Source organism: Lygodium microphyllum, chromosome 1, assembly GCF_053477565.2.
Source record: "Lygodium microphyllum isolate KBCC chromosome 1, Lygodium_microphyllum_v1.1.10, whole genome shotgun sequence".
Lineage (NCBI taxonomy): Eukaryota > Viridiplantae > Streptophyta > Polypodiopsida > Schizaeales > Lygodiaceae > Lygodium > Lygodium microphyllum.
Window position 1 is genome coordinate 59,667,671 of NC_141135.1, and position 26,888 is coordinate 59,694,558.

A 26,888-nucleotide genomic window follows, 5' to 3' on the forward strand; every position below is an offset into this window, starting at 1 on the left:
CATACATCATAGATTTATCACTAGGCTGAAATCTAGAGCAAGTAGTTCAAAAATTGGTTATGAACAGTCATTCAAATCGCACATGGTATTTAGTGTAACAGCCTTGCAGGCCAAGGGGACTGCGTCCTTTGCACCTCCCCCAAGTAGGCTAGAGAGAAAACGTGCGCCGTTACAAGTCCTCCAAATTAGATCCTAGTGTAGTAATGGCTTTGCACAAGCATAGATTCTCACTTGAAAAACAACAAACCAAATGCCCATACTCGAACAAAGACAAATAGAGACCTTAGAACCTCAATGGGCCAATCTAGCCAACAAGGGCAAAAAGGCCACACCACAAAAACATGTATAGGTTGCACTCGGACTGCATCTAGTCAAAGCAGAATGCAACAACATCAAGTTACAATTGCAAGAATGACTAGACATGTCAGTCTTGACAATAGATGCACCTTGAACGGCACTGCATAGACGACCCAAGACATTAGTAGAGAATCCGCATCTGGTTGTGCAGTTGGGGGCTCAAATGCATGTATCAGAAGGCTTGAAGATTTTAATTCTTGACCTATGAAGCATGGACACTACTAGGCCAACCAGAGCTCACATCAACTAATGCAACTCTTAATCCTTACGGGGGACACCCACAAGCACTTATAGGGAAGTGCAGAATCCTTATAACTATTGAAACGGAAAGCTTGCCTATCCTATTCCATGTTCCTTCAAATAGTGCAAATTGAAAAGGAAACCCTCCTAGGATGACCTTTCAAAAAGGCGATGAAGTGTTAGGCTGATTATGTAGCACAAAGGATACACTTGACACTATTCGGTGTGAGGATAATCACAATCTTTAGCAAGGACGACCTCATCAAACCTCGAGGGAAAGACAAGGAATATTTTGATATACCAGGCACACCTAGTAACGAGAGCAAGGACTTGTTGAAAGAGTTTATACAAGCGCATGTTAAACAGAGAGAACCGGTCTCGAGTCAACAACATTGGAGTGACTAAGCCCCTCACGATTGAAATCAAGAAACCAAACATGACTATTCAAAAGGTGGATCCTTAGCCTAGCGTGCTTAACAAGCAGATATCAGATGTAATCGTTGAGTGTACACAAAGACCATTAGTGCCCAAGGAGCCTTTGACTTCCCAAGAGGATAATGAGCACCACGAGCGCAATGTTGCTCATGATAAGGTTGATTTCTCAACAAAGCAAATGGCATAATCGTCTAACAGCCATGAGCAAATCTTCCAGTCAGTGCCAAGTCCACCTAGGAGTTCTAAATCTCCTACACTCTCTTTCCCTAAATGGACACACAAAGGACAACAATAGTTGTCAAGTGTAGCTACTCAATCCCAATCTCTATCTCCATCTGAGCTTCCAAATGACCAAGGTGCAGGACATGACACCACCCCTAATTCTCAGCCTAAGGATATGCATGTGCTATCTGTCGTGACTAGCTCAATTGATGCTTGATTTGCACAAGTGAATGCACAAAGGGCAACAAAAGACATGACCACTTCTGTTGTTGCCTAAGGACTTGACACCGTAGTCTACCAACAGTAGCTAGTCCAATGAACTAGCCGCTACTACTTCCAATTAGGAATCATAGTAGTCATAGCCTTTGGCGGTGATGACGCCTACGAAATGTGTCCTTAGCAATTCACCTACGAAAGAGATGTCACAACCAACATCCTTGACACCTCCAACACTTTTGAAGCACCTAAAGCCTAGGCTTGAGGAGAAATCTCTCGAAGGATTGGCCAAAGAGATAGCGCATCTATCTAATGAACCAGAGATGAAGTGCATGATGAGGCTTGATCACAAGCTGACAGCCATCACATGTGCATAGATCCTTGTGGATATTGGAAGGCCAACACTAGAGGACACAAAGATCATAGCCCAAACCCCTGACTACATGTTTGCTCCCACTATGTAGCTGTCACACTGAAGAAGTCATAAAGGACATCCCAAAAGCCACAGCTAGAGAATTGTGCTTGATACCCTCACTCTATATACTGCTCAATGTGAGACAAATAAGGAAAAGCTAAAAGAAATCAAACAAAAAGGGAAAGGACAAGGTAAGTTTCTGCAGAAATGGTACTCCACCAACCAAAGTTTGGTAGCCAAAATTGGCCACCGACTAATGGCACTCACTGAGCAAAGGAAAGCCCTTTGGACATCAATATATGATCCCATGTACGTTGCACTAACCTCATTAAGAGTGTTGGCAATGGTCCATGAGGACTAGCTCCCTGCCACTATCCAAAAACATCCCTTGTATAATAAACTGCTTCTAGAAGAAGATCTATATGTGGCTAGCAGGCTAGGAGTAGGGAGCATGGTACTTGATATTAGCGCATATGTCTTCTAGCTCACTCAGACCCTGCAATCCTAGATCTCTATGCTTCCCATCAATACAGCCCTAACTTCTTCAGCTGGTTTCATCCAAGCCTATAGGAAAAGAACCCTAAACCGTCTCTTGGTTCTACACTAGAGTCACCCGAACCTTTAGAGCAAGAGAAAAACGACTCTAAACACAACACCTGCTCTGATAAGAAGCAATGGAGGCTTGTTCCAATGGGTAAGGACAAGAGTCTAGAGCAAACACTCAACCAGGAGCAACTGCCAATGCAATCGGATGAGGAGCTAAATGGAGAGGGATTAGCTAAAGAGGTAGACTCTCCAAAAAGAGAGGCAGTTGTATCCTCACAACCTTGCGAGGCTGTTTAGCAAGCCACAACTATATTCCATGAGGACACACCAGAGGAAGAGAATGCTGAGGCCCAACCAAGCACATCAACAACTGATCTAGTTTAGGGACTTGAGTCTTTAAAGGATGCACCTCGATTGCCTAAGAAAAAGAGGAGAAAATAATGAAAACAATGGTAGTTGCAACTGACCTAGTTCAAGGTCTTGAGTTTTAAAGGATGCACCTTGATTGCCTAAGAAAAAGAGGAGAAAACAATGAAAACAATGGCAGTTGCAACTGATTGTAGATGCCAAGAAGATTCAGACCAAGAGTGTTGAAGAGCTAAGAAATAAAGCATTGAGTCCACCCATGAATGAACCCATTGCCATCTCTCCTAACGACGGTGAAACCTCAGACACATCCATGTATTCTGATAAATTAAAGCAACCATTACCATCAATGGTTACTTGCAATGCTCAATCCATCGACAACAAAACTTATATTGACCAATCAAGAGTGGATACAACATTGTCACAACAGGTTGACAAAACTATACCAGTCATATCTGAGGAGAACCATGACATAATAGCAACAAAGCTTCAGAAGAAACATAAAAACCATGAGGACATGAGCAATCCTAGCATTGACCAATCTTGCTCATCTAGGCATGATCTCCCAGCTATGCTAAAGCCTAGGGAAACTTCCAAAATCTTGCATGAGATAGCAATTGAGTAAGGCCACATCAAACATAGAAGTGTCATAGAGTGCTTGACTGAGTTGGATGCTAAACTCAAATTATTTGTATGTTGTTACATCCTTGCAGACATGGGCATGTTCCCTAGGAATTAGCTTGAGAAATATTTGTCATATCCACTATCCTGGGAAGAGCAAGAATATCTTAACGAGCACTATGACAAGCTCTTACATGAATGCATGCAACTCATCTCTGATGAGGAAGCCGACGAAGTATGCTTAACTATGACATTCAACAAAGCACTTTGCCAACCAAATCTCTTGGAGATAGAGCAAGTAAAGCGACAATTAGAGAGTCAAAGTCAATTTGAAAAAAATTGGTTTGAAAACTGCGCTACAATGTCTGAACTTGGATCCCAGTTTCAGAGGAGTGACTGGCCAAATGGTGGTCTCAAAGAGACTCAGACCTATGTGGCACCAACTTCCTTCCGAGTATGGACTACCATTCATGGACTTAGTTGAAACTAGGCACTCTCTAATTGATAAAATTCTCACTGAGGGAGGAGCTACATGTTGCCAGTAGACTCGAACAAGGCACCATGCTACTCAATGTTGCAAAATATTTGTTGTTACCGATTAGTAGGTTGCCACAATTTCTAGATATGTATGCCACACTCCAATACAATCCCGAGTTCTGCAATTGGTTTTTATCCTCACAAAGTGACATGGATTCACAAATGTGTATATTAATAATACCAAAAGAAGCAAATCCATCACACACGCAAGAAATGATAATCAAGTGCAGGTGATATGCATCAAAGTCAACATTATGGGATTCAAATAAGTGATGTCTTTTTGAGCTGGACCTATTCATTCTGGTTGAAGCATATGACTTGTATGTACTCTCATGAGTTGCCAAGTAAATGCAAGATGACACAGGTCTCTGTACGAAAGCGTTCAATGTCCAACAAGTCACCATAAGACCACCAACCCCACAAAGAACCATTATGGAGAAAACGATAGAAATACCAAGAACAAAGAGCCATGATGGAAGCCCTGCTAGAAGAGAAAAGCAACCCTACGGAAAACACACAATGCATTTGAGCATGGCCCAAAGCATAGTTATTGGATACTCTTAATTCTTAGCCAAACTCTATATGCAAGTAGGAGCCACACTCTCAACAATGACAATCGTTTCTTCATCAACCAGGATTCAATTCACCAAACACTCTGTCCCTTGTCCATGCACGGCTCACTTCAATTGCTACCTCAATTGGTTTGATGTCTCACATGTTACAAAGAGGTTTGCAAAATCTCAAATGTATCTCTTCATCTCAACAACTATTTCTCTAGCATAGAGGCTAGTAACACAATCATCTTTGTAATATCCATTTTTCATAGCCTTTGGATCTTGACATTTCCCAATCCAAATGAAAGGCTAATAGCCTCAACGTATTGTATTGATTGTATTCATTTTATCCCAAAAAAGAGAAAGAAGAGAGAGAGAGAGAGAGAAAACAAAAAGAAAAGAAAGAAAAAAAAAGCACCCACCATCATAGCACATCTAGGGGTCCTCAAACTAGGTACGTACTATGACCTTGGTCGACTGGTTTCGTCAATAGTCCCCTAGCCCTTTACACACCCCCTACAATTGTTCAGGGCACATCAAGGGCATGACATACCTAGGGAGTTTGTCTTGGTTAGACCTGTTACCTTGAACCATTTGCACAATTCTTTTTTGCACTCCATCTCAGTACCATTCACAATCAACCGTGGTGAGCAAGGCATGAAAGACCATGGAAAGTATGGAAAGTACACCGTACTTTCCAATTCTTTTTTGCACTCCATCTCAGTACCATTCACAATCAATCGTGGTGAGCAAGGCATGAAAGACCATGAAAAGTACACCATACTCTTCAAACACTACAAGTAGCCACTAGCTACCAAAAGCTAAGGTGTCAATGAGCTCAATTATGCTACATCGTGTTGTCAAAATCACAAATGATGTCTCAAGAAGCCTTTAAGTGTACTTCTCCTCAACATCGATAATTTTTTCCACCCCATTGAACCCTCGCTTCATCCACACATTGCTACAAGGAACCAGACCAATAGTCTTCTAACTACGTAATATCTAAGTATGCACGTGCACTCCCATAATATCTGCACGACAATCTATACACAGTTTGGGTCCTCAAGTGCAGGACAATACTCTCGAATTGCTTAGAGTTTGACCTGTCTCCCAAACTAATCAAACTACGTCTTGTGCACGATAAGAAGACTAGCATTCTCCCCTAGGGAGAGACCATATGAGAGATTTTTTATTGCAGGTATTGAAAACTCCAACAAAAGTACAACCAACTCTTTACCAACACTCAACTCTGAACTCTTATCCTTTATCATCATACAAGTCCACTAAAGAATCGTCACACGTGCAGAATCCCCAAAAGCCAACACATGTGCCAGCCATGAGTGCAACTCCCAAACAACAAAGAAGAGCCCTATCACCAACTACAACAACCCTATCACCAGCCAATCAAGCCAACAAAGTATCACCAATGACCTTCACCCACACCACACCAAAAATCCTCCACGGCAAACCACAGTAGTCCCTTCCACCCACGTCTTCGGTGCATGCCCAAGCCTGCTACCTACGACAGAGAGTGCTATGGGACTAGCACTCATCCTAGGAGGGGGTAATGTTAACCCTTAAACAAATAAGGTGAAAATTTTGGAAAATCTAAAGAAGATGACAAGGCCAAGGAAAAAGTGAAATGGAAGACGAAGGCGTGCCAAGAAAAATCTAGAAATGCAAGAACAAAAAGTCCTAAATCAAGGAGAGAGCTGCATAAGAAAAAGCAAAGTCGATACTTTTGTAAAAGAGTGCAAGGCGCACCATGATTTATTTTGTAAAAGAGTGCCAAGCTCTCACCCATGAAAATTGTAAATGGTTAGAGGTACGGGTTAAGGTCATGCCAATAGGGAAAGAGGAGGAGAATGGTTGGAGGAATGGGCCAAGCTTGGGGACCAAAAAGGGGATGACTGCCCAAAAGGGATTTAGGGTTTTGTATGAAAGGCAAAAAGTGAACGAAGAAGCTCATTCTTGTGTGTGGCCAAAAGTAGCTCTCATCATCATCTTCTTCTTCTTGTTCTTTCTTGCTTGAGCTTGTGCTTGAGAGAGGGAGTGTGAGAGTGCGAGGGAGTGAGTGTGTGAGGGTGAGGGACCGTGTGGTGGAGAAGCTCTCCATCTTCTCCTATCTTCTTCTCTTCTCTTCTCTTCTCTTCTTCTCTTCTCTTCTCTTCTCTTCTCTTCTCTTGTTCGTGGCAATGGAGCTTGGAGCGTGGAGCTTGAGGATTGAGCTTGCTTGAAGCTTGCACTTGGATCGTGGAGCTACCGGAGTGCTCGAGAGAGAAGGCATTTTCAGGACACCATGTGTATAGAGAGCACATAGTAATGTAAAGGCTTCATTGAGTGATCCAATGGTACGCAGGTTTAGTAGGGCCAGATATCCTGTTAAAAGATTTGGTTTTGAAGGTTATGCAGTTCACCATTATGCTTATATGGTGAAGGTAGCTGAGGATGTTGAGCCCACTTATTTTAAGGATGTTGTTGGTCATGCTCATTAAGATGCAACAATGGATGAGGAGATGGTTGCATTAGAAGCCAATAAGACTTGGGATTTGGTACCCTTGCTTTAGGGAAAGAAAGCTATTGGTTGTAAGTGGGTTTACAAAATCAAGCATAATGTAGATGGTTCATTTAGTAGGTAGAAGGCCAGGTTGGTTGGCAAAAGGATATGCTCAAACATATGGCATAGATTAGGAAGAGACATTCAGTCCACTTGCTAGGATGGCAACTGTTAGATGCATGATTGCTTTGGTAACAGCCAAAGGTTGGAGATTGTAGCAAATGGATGTTAAGAATACCTTTTTGCATGGTGAATTGCAAGAAGAGGTGTATATGGAGCAGCCAACCTGTTATGAGAATTTAGAGCATTCCACAAATGTGTGTAGGTTAAAAAAGGTGCTATATGGGCTGAAGTAAGCATCTAGAGCATGGTCTGACAAGATCGGAGAGTATCTTGTCAAGTATGGCTTTTACATTTTTTATGCTGATCACTCACTTTATGTGAGAAAGGGAGATGCACGTTTGGTCATCATAGTCATCTATCTCAATGACTTGATTATTACATGTGACAATAACAGTGGAATTGTTTAAGTTAAGGAATTTTGAAAGAAGAAGTTTGAGATGAAGGATTTGGGCGAGTTGATATATTTTCTTGGTATTGAGATGATCAAATGTGATTATGGTATATGGCTATCCCAAAGGCAGGATGGCTTAGATATGTTAATCAAGTATGGTATGATAGCATATAAGCCTCTTCCAATACCATTGGAGCAAAATGTGAAGTTGAGTGCTGATGTTGGGGATGAGATAGAAGACCCCACTATATTTAGGAGGATAGTAGGGAGTTTGATTTACATGACTATCACACAGCTAGACTTGAGCTATGATGTTGGTCGTCTCAGTTAACTTATGCAGAGGCTTGGAAAGCCTCATTTGGATGCATCTAGATACATATTGAGGTATGTGAATTCCACTTTACATTATGGACTTTTTTATGAGGCAAGTAAGGACGTATAGGTGTTTGGATATACAAATGCAGATTGGGATGGTAGCATGTTAGACAGAAGATCTATCAATGGATTCATGTTTTCCCTCAATAGCAGAGTAGTTACATTGAGTAGTAAAAAGCAACCTACAATTTCTTTATCTTCAAGTACAGAGGAGGTTGAGTATAGAGGTGCTACTATGGTAGTATATGAGGTGGTATGACTACAAAAGCTATTAGGTGACTTGGATATGTAGGGGATGATCTAGTTGTCATTCATTATGACAACATGAGTAGCATAATGCTAGCTAGGAACCAAGCATTCCATGCTAGGACAAAACACATTGAGGTGCACTACCACTTTGTGAGAGAAAAGGTACTTGCAAGAGAGATTGACTTGGTATATGTCAATAGACAAGATTAGATAGTTGACATTTTCACAAAGACTTTGGTGTAGAGAAGCTTCAAAAGTTGCAAAGCTTACTTGGAGTTCTAGAGATACAGTTAAGCTTGAGGGGGAGCGTTGAGGTGACAAACTCAACATGTGCGGACATTGATGATGGACTGCCTAGCTAGATGGGTCTGCATGTCTACACTTTGGATGTCGTGATTGTTATGATCCTCACATGGCCATTAACTTATCACTTATTACATTTAGTTTGTTGCACCTACCTATAGTTGGCATAGTTATAACACTAGTCAATTAATATAGTTAGTTATGCATTGTTTGACTTAGTAGGCTACTTTCCTTTATGTTGTATCTTATCTATACTTTGTGTACATTTTATTGTGTGTGGAAGAAGAAAAAAAAACTAGTAAGAAAATGCTTTGGCCTCCATCTCTCCCCTAGTGTTCTTGATATGACATAGATGAGTAGGGTGGCCTCAAGATGGATATTCATGGAAGAGAGGTATATTGTTACCTTCATGGTGTCATGCATGCCATATACAAAGATTTTTTCATGTTCTTCAAGCAAAAAAAGTAGAACTTGTTGGTAGAAACAATAAATGATACTTTATAATAGATTTCCAAATCTAGAGGACAAAATATTTGGGTTGGGAGTAGGGTGCCAACCATGATAGATAATAAGAGATCATTCTTGATACGACATGCATATCCCATCAAGCAAAGAATAGAGCAAGGGATTCCTCCAATGAAACAACCTACTAATTCTCATAGGGGAGAGTAGAAGGAAGCAAAGAGATGGGAAATGCAAGGGATTACTAGTTAGTAACACAAAGAGACACATTGCATCTAGATGAAACAATATTGGTCTTCATATTTTGGATTAGGAGGACAAGCATCATGAGAGGCAGACTTTATAAGTGTAGACAATTTAATTATTACAACCTTAATTAAAACCTTGCTATAATAAATGTAGCCATGTGTATCAATCCAATTGTGTGAAAAGAGACAAGAAAGCAAGCTTCCACTAACAAGGATATTTGGGTAGCAATCGGGATATCAGAATGCAACTAGCAACGAATAAGCATAGACTACCAATACCAAAGACAGTTAATGAAATCAAAGTGTCAATAGACAATACATCCGATAAGCATATAGATCATGCATGTAAAATATCTCAAGGGCAAGGCAAACTACTAACATAGATAGGTATAAGTGTCTAATGCATGTGCAACCAAATTAGCCCACAAGCAGAAGTAATTGGATCAACAAGTAGTAAACATGAGAGTAGAGATATAAGTAAAGAGAGTCCGATTATCTCAAAGAAACAAGTTATATGAAGTAGATACACATATCCCCACTGGAATTAAATCTAGAATCATAAGTGAGAAAACCAAGATCAATGCATAACAGATCATTCGGAGGAAAGCCCGAGCGCATAGAAGATACATTCAAGAGCATAAGTATCCAATGAATTTTCAATGCCTGTAAATGACTAACCACTAAACTCAAAGCAACTAACTAAAGCACAAGTGCATCAAATTTAGCTCAAATCCAAGTGCCAAAGCATGTCATAAGCATATCGGGGTGCATACATCAATGTTAGATGTCACCTAGACATATAACATACTAGAAATACCATGTAAATACAATAGGCATAAACCTTTTTAGTGAAAAAGCTTCTTGTTTACATTGTTACATCAATGAAAAGCCTATAAAAATTAAGATAATGTAAGCTCAAATGTGTCCCCAAAGCACCTAATACATCCACAAATGGCATCAATAGAGGGAATAGTGATGAGCTCCAATCTCTAATAAAAACATTGTTCCAGACCTCTAACAATAGGTTTGCTATATATTCCAACAAATAATTGAGATGAGAACACTACAAATGACAATCACATGGAGACCAATGATGTCGAGGAGGAAGCCAAAGGACTTGCCAAGTGCTGAGCTTAAGGTATGAGCAGGGAGGATAATTAATGGCTACCGCAAATTAGAGACAGCCTAAAGAACATGTGCAAATCATGCTATTGATACTGATGGCTTGACTACTTCTACTAGTTGCTTTAGAACCTCAAGAAAGGCTCAATGAAGCCCTATAATCCTTAGAGCAAGTCTTTGACAAGTGTGGAACAAGCCAAGAGAATAGAAGACTCAATACATACCTTATGAGGAAGAAACAATGGCTACCATGAAACCTTGACTTGAAAATTCTTCATGGGCTAAAATAAATGATAAATGAAGCTCCTCAAATGCCCGCTCTAATACCAATTGAAAGGTGAGCAAAAGGTGGAAGTAGGAGTGGAAGAAAGAAGAGAACAAGAGCTATGGAGGTTCAAGGAAGAAGAGAAAGACTGGTGTGTGGGAGCTCCAACCGTCACAATGTGTGATCTACCTTCCCTTATCCTATTTGTCACTAAAAGGATAAAGAATAAAATGATAGTGATGGATGCTTGCCATCTACAGTGTACAAGTGTGCATGTCTATATATAACAAGTGTCTATATATAACAAGTAGATGTAGGTGGCTAGGCACAAGTGGCCTTTAACCCACAACAATTAGAACATGACCCTTTTAGGAGGCAAACATATCCCATGGCAATGGCATAATGTGCAATGTAGAACAACAATCATGGGATAGACTCACCAAGTCCCTTGAGCTTGTGGATGCAATAGAGATGAAAATGAGCAATGAGGTCCTCTACACTTGCACAACCAACAAAGTGCATTTGAGAGGTGCTCATTTTGATAGGATCTACATCTCCCAAAAATGTAGCTAGATTACTCCCTCCCCCAGTCTTAAAATTCTACTACATATGCAAGCTTTAGACACACTCTAATGTGCACAATCTTTAAAATCACCAATCCCTCTTTGTGTAGTTGAAGCTCCTTTGCATCCAAACTTAACTACTCTTTTTAGGCTCATCAATTTTCAAGCTTGAAGTCAAGAAAGCGTGGTCTTCTATAGTGAATATCCTTTAGACCCCCATACAGATGGGAACGATGTGTTTACGTAGCAAGAAAAGTAGCTAAAGCCTTTGGTAAGAACACCACTCATGCAAGAAGTTATGCAAAAGTACTAGTTACAACTGAGAAGGAGAGATGATGCATTAGGCTAGGATCCTTCCTTGAAGATACTTCATTGTAGGTGAAGCTAAAGAGGGTAGAGAAAAAAATAAGAGAGTTGCTTACTCACCACATGGAGGTCACAATGGTCTAGTTGAAAGGCAAGTGGTTCCTTGAGGGGGAAGTAAACATAGGTTTCCACACGAAGACCCTCCAAACAAAGGATGATCAGGCAATATTCATGATGAAAAATTAAGATATAGATAAAGCCATTGATTGCATATCTAGTAGCAACACTATTAGATATGCTCAATGTTGCACCCTCGTAAGGTGCCACCAATGATCCATGGTGCTCTGAGTTCTAAGGGTCCCATTATAAGAAGAAGCCATGTGTGAGCATGGGTTGGTGGGTCTTGACTTGTATTTTGGATAAGGTCTATGCGATTGGATGACAAAAAGGTGTCCTTTGTGGATCTAACCTTTGGATTAGATAGAGTAGTTATGTTGGTAGCAACTCTCAAGGTACAATGCATTGAGTTGCAGGGTAGATGGGGGTCCTTGGGGGTAGTTCCCCTGGCCCAATGGTAAAGGAAATATTCCCTAGTCAACTAGGGAAGGTTCATAATATGGTCAAGACAAGCCAACTAGATTGCTTTTCTCGGCTATAAAGGAAGACCCATCCAAAGCCATTGTTAATCTATCTTTCACCTAGTTAGAGTCACTCTTAAGCTTTGTAGTGGAAGCACATGGGTGGACATAGCCATCTTTGTATTAGTTCATTTGAAATTAATATAGTTTCTATTCTTCTCATATTTGTTGTGTTTTCTCTATCCCTTGCTCAAATTTTGTCTACTGTGCTATGTAATTTCTACATGGTATCAGAGGGCCAAGGGGCTCTAAGAAGTGAAGAGTATGCGAGAGGCAAGGGCTTCAACAATGAAGAGGATGAATGTCATCTGATGCATCAAGCAGCGGTTCTGGCACATCAGGTGGTGGTGGTGTACCAATAATTCAAACACTAAGGATTTGTCTACCAAACTTTAATGAAGGCAAGTTAGATGGTACAAACTACACTTTGTGAAAGTTTAAAATCACGATTATCCATGAATCTCATGAGCTTTTGGAGACAGTGTTGGGATTGACCCAAAACCACAATCCAACCCCAACCCATCAAATTCGAGTGTACGATTCCTCCAAATGTAGATCTTCTGTGAGCTTAGAAATGAAGGAACAAAAATGCATTATGTGTCTTAGTTGCAAGCTATTTTGATAGTGTTTTGACCTTGATTGAGCATACAACCAATGTATTAGAGGCTTGGAACATAGTAATGAGTCAGTACGAAATGTTGAATCAAACAAGGATTCAAAACTTAAAGTATCAACTAGTAGCATATAGATTTGCTGAAGGAGAGACATTTGAAGCATTTATCAATTGGATCAAGAATCTACATGACTAGATGGCTGGCGCTAGGATACAAAAGACTAGTGAGGAACTAGCTCAGAGGTGTCTTTGGATTTATCCACTAAAGTTTGATGGATTGGTGATTGCCTATATACTTAGGTGAAACTCCAAGCTTTAATATTTGAGGACTTTTTTGCACAACTAATGGAGGAGGAGTTGCAGCTTAAAGCTTAAGAAGGTAGTAGCAGTGGAGATATTGCATTCTCCGCCACTAATGCGAAAGGAAAAGGTGGTTCCTCTACCAACGATGATAAAAATAAGAAGGGTGGTAAGAAAAAGTTTCAAGGAGAGTGCTTTTACTGTAAGAAGAAAGGACATGTAATTGTAGATTGTTGTGTCAAGAAGGCAAATAAAAAGAATGGCATTGTGAAGAATAAAGGGAAGAAGACAACGAAAATGGCTAAAGTAGAGTTAGAGTTATTCATAGGGGAGACCATTGAGAAAGTATGTTCCTTGGTGCAAGAAATATCTACCCCTAACTCAAGAATTGGATAGTAGTGCCTTCCATCACATGACCAATAAGAAAGGTCTATATAGTTCTATAAAGTCTCTACAAGAATCCATCACTGTCTGGGAATGATATAAAATGCCCTATTGAAGACACATTTGGTCACATTGGCAAAGTTGTTCTCAATAAAGAAGAAAGAAGAAACAACCTGTATGAGCTAAGTTCTCTTACAGCCATTGCTAGTGTGGACATAAGTAAACTTTGGAATGAAAGATTTGGTCACATTGGTCTTGCAATGTTAAAGGAGATGCATAAGTAAGGTATGGTTGCTCACCTACCTGCAGTAACTGGAATGAAGGAACCATGTGAAGCTTGTATAATGGGCAAGCAATAGAGAAATAAATCTCCACAAGAAAGCAAGAATAGAGCAAAGGCTCCTCTAGAGTTGGTGCATTTTGACTTGGGTAGTAAAATATCTTTAGAAGCCTTAGCTTTTGGTAAGTTTAAAGAATGGCTAAAACTTACTAAGAATAAAATAGGGCAAAGTGTGAAGAAGTTTAGAATAGATGGTGATGAGTTCAACTCAAAGGAGTTTGAAGACTTTTGCAAGGATTATGCATGAATTGACGATGCCTCATATAACTTAGCAGAATGGTGTTGTTGAATGCCAAAATTGCACTATTGTGGAAATAGCAAGGTGCATTCTTAAGGGCAAGGCAACCAAATTTGAGCAGAAGTTATTAATATTGCAGTCTACATTTTCAATCAGAGTTACATAAAGGCTCTTAAGGGCAAAACTCCTCATAAGACCTATTTTGGCAAGAAACCATTTCTCTCTTATTTTAGAACTTTTATATGTGAATGTTAGACACATGTTGCAAAGGATAAGAGAAACAAGTTAAATCTTCTTGTGGTATAGTGATGAGCAAATGGCTTACAAAATGTATCCACTATAAACCTATCCCAAGAGCTATCCCTACCCTCTGAAGGAGGAGGAAGCGTCACCTTCGAATGATGAAGAAAAAGTTCACCAACTTGTAATTACGCCATCATCTAAAAAGCCATTGCCAAGATGAGTGAAGTAGCTCTATAATCACAATAATCCTACGCCTATTGTGGTTGAGGAAAAGGTAGATGAACCAAGGAGGTCTCTGAGAATAGAGAAGCAAAGAAAGGTTTTTGCTCACATAGTCAATATGGCCTTGATGGGTTGAGATTATGAGAGAAGTAAAGGATCCAACAAACTTGGAAGAAGCACTTACTGATCCAACATGGACAATATCTATGCAAGCTAAGTATGAAAGCATAATGAAGAATGATACTTGGAAGCTAGTGGATTGACCATAAAAGAGAAAGATTATTGGCACTAGGTGGGTATGGAAGGTAAAGTACAAGGTTGATTGTAGCTTAGAAAAGTACAAAGCCAAATTAATTGCACATGGATTTTTATAGATTCAAGGATTTGATGTTCAAGATAAGCTTTGAGTTTGAAATGATAGACTTGGCCTTATTGCACTATTATTTGGGGATTGAAGCCTACCTAGTAAAATCTTCATCTCTCAAAAGAAATATGCATGGGAGATATTAAAAGCATTTGGTATGATTGAGTATAAGGAGATAGCTACACCTATGGAGGTCAAAGTGAAATTATCAATTGAGGATACATAAGCACTAGCAAATATTTGGAGGTACAGGAGATTGGTTAGCAGCCCCATCTAGTTGTGTAACACCAAGCCAGATATCAGTTTTGTTGTTGGTATTTTGAGTAGGTTCTCACACAAACCATGAGAAAGTCATTGGAAAGTTGGGATGCAACTTTTCGAAAACTAAGCATTTAGAAAACTGCTCTTGACATTAAATGCACTACTCTTGCACTTCAGGAGGCTATTCCTGCAGTTTAGGGTATTGTTCCTGCAGTTTAGGAGACTGCATTCCAGAACCTCTACTATCATCCAACTGCTTCAAGTGAGACTTTTCAGCAAGCTTTTGAAACTTTTTAACTTGCCTTATGGCTTTTTTCCTTATCTTTTCTTGTTCCTGCCAATCCAACTTTGGGCCTACTTGACTCCTAGTGACTACTAGATACTTGAAGGGAACTCTTTATTATGGTATCGCATATAGTTCCATAATTGTCTTATGTAGAACTAAGACTCAGGTTGGGCAAGTGATAGTGATTCTAGGAAATCAATTTCTAGATATTATTCCTCTATAGGTTGAGGAATCTCCTCTTGGATCAATAAGAAGCAACCTACTATGGCATTGTCTTCTACCAAAGCAGAGTACAAGGTAGCTTGGTTTGCTGCACAATAGTATGGTTAGGGATAATCTTGTGGCATATGGGAGTTTAGGATGAATATCCAACAGTGCTAAGATATGACAATTAGAGTTGCATCACCATTGCTAAAAATCTAGTTTTTCATGCATGCACCCAACACATTGAGATCTAATATTACTATGTGCGTGACTTGATCAAGGATGGGATAGTAGAGCTATCTGATCTAATGCCTAGAACCCAACTGACAAGAATGGAGTTGATATCTTCACCAAAGCTCTTACGAAGGATATGCTTTGAATTCATCTTCAAAGAGTTGGCATTGGGTTGAGGATGTAGTTCACCTATGGGTGGACATTGTGGGGGGTGTTAGATATGCTCAATGCCCCACCCTTGTAAGGTGCCACCAATGATCCATGGTGCTCTAAGTTGTAAGGCCCCCATTATGAGGAGAAGTTATGCGTAAACACGGACATTGGTTGGATCTTGACTTGTATATTAAATGAATTCTATGTGACTAAAGAGCAAAAAGGTGACCTTTGTGGATCTAGCCTTTGGGTTAGATAGAGTAGTTATGATGGTAGAAACTCGAGGCACAATGCATTGAGTTGTGGGGTGTGGGAGTTATTAGGGACCCCTATTTTGGGGTTCAAGGTTCACAAAGCCAACCCATGGTTGGGGGGTCTTAGGGGGTTCAGTAGTCCCCCTGATGGGGGTCCCCAAAAGGGGTAGCATCTACAGCTTGATGGTAAAGGAAATATTCATTGGAATATTCCCTAATCGATTAGGAAAGTTTCATAAAATGGTCGGACAAGCCGACTAGACTTCCTTCCCATGCTATAAAAGGAAGACCCTTCCAAAGCCATTGTTAATCTATCTTTCACCTGGTTAGAGTTCTTCCAGCTACCCTTAAGCTCTTCACTTATCATCCGTCTAGATCGCCATCTAAGCTTCATAGTGGAATTTCACAGGTGGACAGAGCCATCTTTGTATCAATTCAATTGAAATTAAAGTAGTTTCTATTCTTCTCATATTTGTTGCATGTTTTCTACTCCTTACTCAGATTCTCTTCGCTGTGTTGTGTAATTTTTACAAACACTAGGACTTGATTTGATCATCAATGAAGAATGGGAGTGTGTAGTTGATAGCTTCAATTCTATCCTCCACACATGCTTATTACTAGATAAAACACTTTCAATAGCTAGGATATTCATAGTTGATGAGATCAAATGGGTAGCTAGAGAAATGAAGAAGGGAAGTCTCCTAGGCTTGGGAGGATCCCAATTCAATTCTTTCAATACTACTGGGATACTTCCATCCAAGATATGTGTGATGCCCTCAATTGGTTTTGCAATATAATACAAATTTTTCAAACCATGAATAGAAGTTTGATCAAACTCGTCCTAGAAGGAGTAGATAAAAGGTGCCCAACATAATGGAGGCCCTTGATGACCATGTCGAATGCTATGTACAAGATGCTAGTATATATTATAGTAGAAAGAATCAAATTCCTCTTTGGCCAAGCATGTTAGCAATAAAAAATAGTATAACATTCTCCTAGGTAAAAGAATATGTGACACCATAATGAGCTTGGCTATGATCATGGATTGTGCACTAAGTTTCAAACAGAGATGGATGGTGGTAAGATGGACTTTGAAAAGGCATACACTGTGTTATAATATCCGAGATACACACTTGACTTTCTTATATACTTAAAAGATATATGGTGAATATTATGCTAGCGCAGAGAGAGAACAGATGAGAGAAAAGAGAGAGAGAGAGAGAGAGAGAGAGAGAGAGAGAGAGAGAGAGAGAGAGAGAGAGAGAGAGAGAGAGAGAGAGAGAGAGAGAGAGAGAGAGAGAGAGAGAGAGAGAGAGATTGACAACACACTAGGGACTGGAAGATGGGCCTGTCCCCCCCCCTTGTGGAGTTATATTATTGACAAGGAGTAAGCTCTTCTGTTACACAAACCAGTTCTTAACTTGTAGATCTTGGGAACAAGATCATGGTTCCTTGCATGGTATACAATCGGCTAACACTTGCACAACTTGGAAGTTGGCACCTTTTGATCCTTCTTGAGACTTTCCTTCTCTCCTACACAATATGTGTAGGGCTCTCCTCTTGGATCTTGATTTCAGTAGAGCTTCTGCACCACTTGCACCTTCTCTCCTACACATATTGTGTAGGGATCTTCTCTTAGAGCTTGATTTCAGCAGAGCTTCCGCAGCACTTGCACCTTCTCTTCTCCTCTTGGAACTTGATTTCAATAGAGCTTATGCAGCACTTGCTCCTTCTCTTCTTCTCTTGGGTGCATGCAAAGTGATGCTTCCTTCACCTTCCCCACACCCAAGGAGAACCTCCTCTTTTATAGGCTTCAAGAGCTTCTCTTCTTGGAGAGAGACTTGAGTGCCAAGATTGGAAAGGTTGATCTTCATGCAAGATGTGGCTACTCCAAGACCTACTTTGCAGCACTAATTTTAAAATATATCTATGTGCATTGCTTGGATGGAAAGACGTCCAACACAGAAGTTGTAGATCTTGCCGTTTCCGATAACCATGGCGGCCGTTTTTAGAGATCGGCTTTCTATCGCGAGATATTTTAAAAATGGATTCACCATGTCTATTTTAAGAAAATCAATTTTTTAAACTCTACTCTTAACTTATGGTCCATGCAACCACCTTAAGTCATAGATAAGGAGAGTTCATTAGATTGCATTGGGCCCCAACCTTAACATTGATTCCACACAAAAGCTTATGGGAGGTACTTAGATCCACGATATATTTCAGCTTCTGAAGCATGTTGGCGAATATTTGAATTCAAACTTCATGATGAGAAACCCGATATTCAACGATTGCAAATACATTTACCTAGAGAGAATACCGTTTCCTTTCGTGACTCTGATAACATTTGTGATGTGGTGCAAAATGAAAAGGCTCAAAAAACAACTCTCACAGAATGGTTTACATGCAATCATTTGCACCCTGACGCCAACACAGTTCTCTATCAAGACTTTCCAATGTTTTGGGTTTGGAATGCACACAAAAAAATGTGGACAAAGAGAAAGCAAGGAAACACATGTGGTCGAATATACTTTGTTTCACCTACATGTGGAGAAAAATACTATTTGTGCCTACTACTCACTATATGCAAGGGGTGCACGTCCTTTGAGGCATTGCGTATAGTTGATAATGTGGTATATTCAACTTTTAAGGAGGCTTGCATTGCAAAAGGAATGTTGGAAACAGATGATGAATGGCAAATGTGTTTGCGTGAAGCTGCATTGATGCAAACCGGTGCTCAATTAAGAAATTTCGCCTGCCCGACCTGGGGCTCTATGGGAAGAGTTCTTAGTTCTGCTGACAGAGTATATAAAACATCGACTCTCCTTGCAAAATAGGCAAAATGTTGATATGCAAGATGAGGCCAATAATCATGCATTGATGCATATTCAAAAACTTTTAGATCAACATGGACGCAATAGGCAGAGTATCATGGATTGCTTGAGGTGACAATGCAAGAGTACACAAATCCTTTGATCCTTGATAAACAACTATATGATAAGGTAGAACAAGACAATACCTTCTTAACAATGCAAGCAATGCTATTGATAGTGGTTTGGGTAAACCATGAGGTCAGAGGCTAAGATCGCACTAAGAACTGAGAGTGCTACAAATCTGCCTGTTGGAAAGGTGGTCACGGATGTAAAGGCAGAAACTTCAGTCCCCAAGATGGCTGAAAAGGGAAGTGCCAAGGTGGGGGAGTACCCGCATCCGAAGCGCCAACTCAAGGCCATAGAGAAAGTGAGAGATTGGGTAAAAGAGGCCCAGGAGCACTTAAGGGATGCTGAGCCCATCCTAGAAGACGAGATCACTGATCTCACCAACATGAACACGACGGTCTCACCCCCTCAACCAAAGTTAGGAGAGGGAACTGCACCGCAGGCAGTACCCCTTAGGCCAAGCCTTGATGCTCCAGGCCCACAAATCAGTCACGGCCGTTGGCTAGGACAATCCGGTGTAGGAGAGGGACAAGCAACTGACAACCTCCTCACCATGCTAGTGACCACCCTGTGACATTGAGCCTAGGAGACCTGCTTAAGCAGCATCTCACCCTGTGGCAAGACCTCAACCAATGGGTTGAGAGGTCACGAGAGGAAGCTGCAAATCTGCATGATCAAGATGCAAAAATGCAGATACCGAGTCTAACGCTACACTCTGTGCCAAAATCCTTGCACGTTAATGCTTTCTGGGAAGGCACTGAGATGGATGCAGTGCTACCAGTCCAAGCCTTAGGCAACACAATGAGAAAGGGGATCATAGACACGGGAGCCAGGGTTAGTGTGCTGAGCCACGCAGTACTACAGACCTGGGGAAACCCACCTATTGAGACCGCTTGGTTTAATGTCACATTAGCAAACGGCATGAGAGTGAAGCCATTATGGGTACTTAAAAACCTGGCTAGTGAAAGTTGCAAGTGTCCAATTCTCTCTCGACTTTATAGTCATGAAGGGGTGGACTACGATGTCTTGTTAGGCCGACCCTGGATGCGCAAAGCCAGAGTTATCGAAGATTGGGGTAACTGCTTGATATTCTTAGGCAACAGGACGGAAGCTATGAGGGTAGAGATGGACACTTGGAAGACCTCTCCAGTCAACTTGGATGCCATCTCCGCAATGCTAAAGGGTGACGATCAAGTCAAGAAGTCTTATGGGTCCTTGACTAGGTATATCCCATGCCCAGAGGATGAGTGGGATTGGATGCATGTCCTGGCTACAGTCGACCTGCCATTCTTGGATCAAGAGGTGTATGAGCAAGCCATCAAGATGATGGGCACGACCAATGGCACGCCCTCTGTACCAGTTTGCATGATGGAAGGAACCCTTCTTGGGAGACCTAAGCCCATCACCTTCCAAATGCCAAGCAACAAGAGAGAACTCCAGGAGGCTCTAGAATACTTAATGAACAAGCTGGCTGACAATTTAGCAGCAAACTTCAAACCACTCTAGGATCTCTTAAGCGAATCCAAGTGGCAATGGACCAAGGTGCATGACTTGAACCTTATGTACAACTGGGCCTTGGTTCCGGATCAACGACAAGAGATATACCAAGCCCTAGGAGACGATGAGCAGTCTGACGTAGAACTCTGACAACGAGTACGAAGACTGCCAATCCTTCAATGATGGAAGTGAGGGTGAAATGGACACGGTAGAATACGACACTGAGGGACATGAAATAGAACAAATACAAGCGGACTCCAAGCCACAAAAGAGAAGTGTCTACAGGATAGAGCAAGGAATCATGCACATAAATTGTGATCGCACCTCTGGTTAGAACATGTAGGAGCCATAGACCTTGAGCAAGTAGGCCTAATGCAACTAGGAGCGACACCGGTGCTTAGGGCAGAATCACCATCTGAACTGCCACCACCAGGGGAGACCCCCTCTTCTAACGAAGACGGTGAGTTCGACTTGGAGTCAGAGGTAAGCTCGGATAGCGAACCGAAAATACCTAGGCCGCCCAAGACCCGACGCACCAAAGGGGACCTCCTTGTCCACCTCAAGCATAGACGATTGAAGCAGGGAAGGGTGAACCAACCCAGGGACACACGAACAACGGAAACCACGGGACCTCCCTAAATGATTTACGAAATTCAAGAAAGGAGATAGGGTAGTGATCTTGTTGGGTGCCAAACGGCAAGGGCAAATGGGCGAACCCATTGAGGGTCCAGCTAGGGTCAAAGAGGTGAACTTAGCCCGGGAAGGGGAGACAACCCGACCAGCCTTCATTGCCAATGACTTGACCGAGGAAGAAGAAGTGAGTCTTGTCGCTCTATTGCGAGAGTACATAGACGTATTCGCATGGTCCCTGGAAGAACTCAAAGGGGTAGACCCGAGTGTAGTGACTCACAATATACCCATGACACTAGACGCAGTGCCTGTAAAGCAGCGACCGTACCCAATGAATCCAAAGCATACTCATGCTGTCAAGGAAGAGATTGATAAGCTGATGAGAGTAGGATTCATCTACGAAATTGAGCACACGGACTGGGTATCACCCATAGTCATCATGAAAAACAGAAAAATTAGAGTGTGCGTCAATTACAAGAAGGTGAATGCTACTACTAAATGGGACAATTATCCATTGCCATACATTGAGCACATGCTTGAAAGAGTCGTAGGCAAGGAGGCCTACAAATTTTTGGATGGCTTCTCAGGATACAATCAGGTGCAAGTGCATCCTGCCGCGATAGGCATAAGATTGCCTTCGCCACCGAGTGGGGCGTCTTCGCTTACATAGTCATGCCTTTCGGGTTGACTAATGCCCCTGTCACCTTCCAACGTGTCATGTGCACCATATTTAAAGACATGCTTTGCAAGGAGTTGGAAGTCTTTGTCGATGACCTCTGTGTTCACTTGACCTGGATGGAACACTTAAACAAACTCCAAGCAGTTTTTGACCGGTGTCGCCTATATTGTCTCTCCTTGAATCCCTTGAAATGCCAGTTTTGGGTGAAGCATGTATGCATCCTCGGCCACGTGGTGTCGAAGAACGGCATTGCCACTAACTTCTCAAAAGTCAGGGTTATTGTCGACCTTCCACCCTAACCAACTACAAGGGAGTTCAATGCTTCTTAGGCCATATGGGATACTATCGACAGTTTGTGCTGAATTACGCATTAATAGCCAAACCTTTATACACACTACTGATTGTCTTTGAATGGACTGAAGCATGCCAACGAGCTAATGAAGAGTTGAAGAAGGCTCTAACCACAGCATCAATTCTACGAGCCCCGGATTGGACAATAGCCTTCCACGTGCATATCAATGCTTCTAAATTTGTTGTGGGGGCAGTGTTGTGCCAACCTGGCGAGCACAACCTAGACTATCCAGTGAGCTTTGCTAGCAGACAACTCATGGAGATGGAAATGAACTACTCGACGATAGAAAGAGAGGGCTTGGCCATGGTGTTTGCTGTAAAGAAGTTCCAGCATTATCTATTCGCTACACCCTTCATCTTCTTTGTGGACCATCAAGCCTTGCTATACCTAGTGAACAAACCTTGTGCTATAGGCCACATAGCTCAGCGGCTTCTCCTGCTTTTGGAGTTTGACTTCTCTGTGGTTGTATGAAAGGGAAAACAACACTACATGGCTGATCATATCTCACGCGTCCCCATAGGAGAACCCGCTGGAGAAGGCATTACCGATGAATTGCCAAATGCCCACCTCTTTAACCTCTCCAGCGTGAGGGATTTATTCAAGGCCGATCTAATGCCATATTGGGCAGATGATATAGTCCAAGTGCTCGAGCACGGACTGCTTGAACGACCAATAGAGAAGGCAAGGCTGAGGCGACTTATTCTCAAAATCCAACCCTACAAATTGATAGCAGGCAAGTTGTATCGCTTAGGGCAAGATGGACTGCTGCGCAGATGCATGTGCAAATATGAGATTCACGACGTGCTCTCAGAGGCACACAGTGGGATTGCTGGTGTGGACACTTTAGTGGCGATGGCTCGCAAGGTGTTGCAGTCTCAACTACGGTGGCCAACGCTGTTCCGTGATGCCACATGACTTGTTAAGCGCTGTGACGAATGTCAGCAGATGAAGGTCCCGATTCGCAAGGATCAAATGGAGTTGACCCCAATCATTGCACAACCACCCTTCGAAAAATGGAAAATGGACTTCATAGAACCCATCAGCCCCGCTGCACAGTATTCTCAGGCAAAATACATCATTGTGGCCACAAACTACCTAACAAAGTGGGCAGAGGTGAGGGCAACACGAAAGAACGATGCTCGAACGAGTACCAAGTTCTTGTGGGAGCAGGTGATCTCACGATTTGGATGCCCCATCGAACTAGTCAGTGACCAGGGGACACACTTCATCAATGAAGTGATAGCTCATCTCCTATCCACCTTTCTAATTATCCATCATAAATCCTCTCCATACTACCCTCAAGCAAACGTCCAGGCAGAATCCACGAATAAGATTCTTGTCAATGTCCTAACCAAGGTAGTCTCGACCTCATGCAGCGACTGGGATAACAAGCTGATGGCAGCCTTGTGGGCTTACCGCATAGCTTACAAAATGGCTGTCGAACAGACCCCCATTAGGTTGACTTATGGAACCGAAGCAATTTTCCCCGTAGAATTCTTCGTACCTAGTCTATGAATTGCACTTCAGGAGCGATGGGAAGGAAAGGAGGCATGGAGCAATGCCTAGCTGAACTCGAACGCCTCTCAAAGACTCGACTTCTAGCCACTCATGCACTCATATGTGAGAAGGCATGACATAAGAGTTGGTTTGACAAGCATGTCAAGCAACGTGACTTCGAACAAGGCAACTTAGTGCTCCTATACTCAGTTAAGGGGCATAAGCAAAAAATGAAGTTTAGGGGTCTTGGACCTTTCAGAGCTCGTGCGATCAGTCGAACGGGCAATGTTGAGCTCGAGACTCTAGACGGTGACGGAATAGGCTTTTTCAATGGCAGTCGTGTCAAGAAATACTATCCTCCCATGCATCCTTTGTATGAGCCACCAATGTTGGAACCACTTGTCAAAGTACAAGTAGCCGCCATCACCGAAATCGATCACAAGGATGAGGAAACTGTGTAGCCTGCATACCTACGCATCACGATCACTGCCAAGTGAACATGTGTCGTCGATGCCTTAATTGACGAGGGAGCGGACTTCAATGTCTTGACTCATGATCATTGGACCAAACTTGGCAAACCACCACTACAACCTACTAATGCTAAATTAAGCCCAAATGGGGGCCGTTCATATGCACTTCTTGGCAAGTGCAGGGTCACCATTTCTATCGAGTCTGAAACTACACCAATAATCTTCTACATACTGCCAGACGCCAAGGACGCAGGCATGAAAACGCTGCTAGGGTGATCCTTCAAGAAGCAAACTTGTTGCAACGTTGATTATGAGTTGCAATGCATTCACCTCACCGTAGGCAACATCCGCATTAATACAGCTTTCAACAAGGGTTGCACGATGGAACGATCAGCACGGCCACTGATAGAGCTATTAGCAACCAAATCTAAGGAGAAGGGTAGTGCTCGGCCACCATCCCACCACCTCTCAAGACTCACTGCTTGTGGTAGCACAAGCTAAGGCTCAACAGCTTAGTGTCCAATGGAGGCCTAAACAGCCGCAACCGCCGCCTAGGAGTCATCACACACAACCTCAAAAGATCTGAAGCTCTAAACCTAGGACATCAAGGCGCAATTATAAAAATCGGCATATAATCAACCCAAACGACAGACATCGTCATAAGAGCCATCATGCGCTAGAACCCATCGGACTAAATGATCCAATCTGAAGGCAGCCGTCCATCAGAAGTAGCTACTACTCCCCCGGCCCTAAACCAGGAAGCCCAACCGAAACCTCAAAAGCACCCGCAACCATAACTATCTATTGTCAAAGGCTCTAGTGCTATCAAACCCCAATCACCAGCCCATCTTAAACCCTCCTATAAGCGAAAATCATTTTTGACACTGGCCTCAGATCTAGCCAAAGATACAGGGGATGATGTGGTTGATTGCATTAGACGGCTCGATGCCACCTTCAGAGAGCTAGCTCTGAGCTACAACCGCTTGGACTTAGGCTTGTTGGTCGAACCTTTTGCAATCGAAGTTCATACGATGCCTTGTTCTTGGGAGACGTTTGAACTTGCCTTCACAAAGGAAGCAAACTCCACTGCTATATTGCTCAACAGTGAGATCTGTAAAGAGCAAACCCTCAAATAGCACCTCATCATGTCATACGATCAGTGAACCACTTCTGCCATCACCAACCAAGAAATTGTGGAATTATCCAAACTTGCTGAGACTGAGTCCCCATTCTTGTGCCACTGATACACTCTTAGATTGCAATGGGAAGTAGAGGGATGCCGAATCATGACAAACACTGAGCAGCGCCGCACAATCAAAATAGCTGAGTACGACCCCACTTATATCGTGCCAACCTCGTATAGAGTATTAACCTCTCTTCGCAACCGTCCCCTAGAAGAGCACATCAAGGGACACCCTTACCTCGATCGCCTATTGACTGAGAAAGAGCTACATATTGCTAGCTGCAGTGCCTCTGGTGACTTTCTAACAGATGTTCTCACTTACATTACACATGTCCCTTTGAACTTGACCATGCAGCTCAGTTAGAATACAACCCCAATTTCTACACTTTGTTCCTACGCCGGTAACTCCTGATCCATTGCCGAATGACCTCAACCTCCAAAACCTTCAATCCTAGGAAGGATTCTTCTCGACCGGGGAGGGGAAGGGGAGTGAGGTGAATCAATTAAAACCAATGAAAATCAAGCAAAATGCATAAGCACGCAAACAACGAGGAGCGAGGTAGGAAAATGCCAAGAGAAATTTGAAATAAAGGGCAAAAAGTTAAAGCCGGAAGGGAAGACTCCACATTGGATAGGATCTTAATGCTTTCATTCAATAAACATATAGGATTTTAATGCTTTCATTCAATAAACATATAGAGTCTTTCTTTCTAGACTATGACTTTTCTTGCGAATTGTTAAATGTGGAAGCACTAATGGAAACTTGGGATTATGACACGAACAAAAGATGTCGCAGCAAGACCATGCCCACCGACTTCCGTTCACGGAAGAGGAAAGAGCGCAGTACAGCATCACTCTAGAGAGCCATGCCTACAACCAACTTAAGTTCCAAACCATTCACAACGTAGAGGGTGTGGTGACCAAGGAGGAAGCGGCTAGGAAAGTCATCGAACAATGCAACTTCGCCAAGTATCTCGACAAATTTGCGCAAGAACCTGACCACACAAAGTGTGTGGAGTTCCTTAGGTCCTACGACCCTGACAATGAGTGCGGCACCGTCATGGTAGAAAGGGGAGAAAATGCCAAACAGGTACAGGTTCACTTTTAACCCCTGCCTTGGTGGAGAAGGTGTTGGGACTGGAGCAAAATATAGAGAAGAAGTAGAAGAGGGATGTGTACGCCATGCTGAAAATGAGAAAGGAGGATGTGCTAACAAACGACGGCATCAACATCTAGGACATCCCTGATGCAGAAGCCAGATTGTAAGCAAAACTAGTACATGGGCTCTTCTCCAGCCAGTGCTACAACGCCTTAATGCATCGAATCAGCATGCCTGTGCTAGAGAATGTAGCGGCCCACACCCTGCATGAAGTCGATTGGAACAATTATGTGTGCAAAACTATCGACCAGGTGGCTAAAGCACTGGCTTTAGGA